General features: G+C 33.7%; 1 pseudogene; it reads left to right on the forward strand.

The window, feature by feature from the left end:
- Positions 1 to 526: 526 nt before the first annotated feature.
- On the forward strand, positions 527 to 841 carry LOC145660443 (uncharacterized; annotated as a pseudogene).
- Positions 842 to 1,637: the final 796 nt, after the last annotated feature.

Consider the following 1,637-nt stretch of genomic DNA (forward strand, 5'->3'; position numbering starts at 1 on the left):
TTTTGACGTGGGTTCAAACCAGTCCTAAGGAGTTTTTTAAATTATTTTTATTTTTATAACACTTTTATTAGTAAAATAAGATAAAAATAATATTCATTTCCCCTTGTACGTAGTATATAGTGCACAAAAAGTGATATACTTAAGTTATGAAACAACTGAGCGAGCGAAGGGGGTTAGAAGCTCCTCAGGGCTCATTTTCTTCAGCCTTGACCCCCATGATAATACCACGTGACCACGTCACACTCTGGTGGTGCAACTGCGATGTAAATCTACCCTCACCACTTCCTTGTGGCCAACTTAAAAACAGTGGCTAGGGTAGCGCGTAAAAAATGCATTCACAACAACATATGTAAAGGAAAGAAGAAACACATAGAAGACAATTATCTGTGACTGAAGTTATTGGAAGAAGAGGAAGGGATATTAATAAAATTAATTACTGTGTAATATGGTTGCATTAAAGCCAGAAGTAGAATAGCAGATTCTGTAAATAGTTTTCTTCAACGTAAAAAAACTGAACTTTTCCACCATGAGTACCAAGACGCTTTTAGATCTGGTGAGAAATAACAAAGTAGTAGTTTTCACCAAAACATCTAGTCCGCAGGGCATTCTGGTAAAGAAAATTCTTGATGAACTAGGAGAAAAATTCAAAACCGTGGAACTTGATCAAATAAAGGAAGGTCCTGAAATGGAAGAAGTTCTGGGTGGAATTACTGGGACCTACAACATCCCTAAAGTGTTTATAAAAGGGCGTTGTATTGGTGACTGCGATGATATGATGGATAAGCACAAGAAAGGCGATCTTCAGAAGCTTCTGAAAGAAAAGTCTGAAGAGGAATCATAAGGATTCTTCACTGGATTTGGGCTAATACCAGGAAAAAGTGCTGTGATTTCTGAATTAATATGTAGTTTAGTATAAATCAAGGATTGTTGTTCTGAAGAAAAGATGTGGAAGTATTTTGCCAGATTTTTTTACTCTTTGTAATATCCAAATTGAAAATTATTAAAACCATATTCTATTTCTGGATTAACGTGTTTTCTATAAAATAAAATCTGTTTTATTTGAATGGTTTTCTATTTGTAACACAATAAAAAAGAAAAAGACATTTGTGGTGTATCGCCGAACGACACGAAAATTGAAAAAAAAAAAGTATAGCAAAAAAGGCAAGTTTGGTACTACATTTGGTTAGATTACGTTACGCTAGGCTAAGTTAGGTTAAGTTACAAATCAGTTAACTTCAAAACAAAGGCGTCTAAAGTTTTACAGTTTGGAATAGAAAAGTACTATTTGCTTATAAATATTGCGTACGGATGTGTGACATAATAACTACAGTGCAAAAAACACAGGGATAGTTTTGGAACTAGGGGGCCAAAATCAGGTAAAATCAACATGTTTACAAGGAAAATTGAGTTGATGTTACGTAAGTGTAATTATCAAGTACTAACATAACATAACATATTCTAACCTACTCTACCTTAGTCTAATCTACCAAAAACAGAAAATATATGAGGAAAGTACGAATTTTAAGCAAGTATTCTGGCTTCCCACATCCAAAAATCCTAATCTAACCTAAACTAACTAACACAAACTAACTTAAAGTGACCTAACCTAACCTAAATCATCAAAAAATACAGAAAAT

The sequence above is a fragment of the Thermobia domestica genome, chromosome 1 (assembly GCF_964235325.1).
Source record: "Thermobia domestica chromosome 1, izTheDome1.hap1.1, whole genome shotgun sequence".
Taxonomy (NCBI): Eukaryota; Metazoa; Arthropoda; class Insecta; order Zygentoma; family Lepismatidae; genus Thermobia; species Thermobia domestica.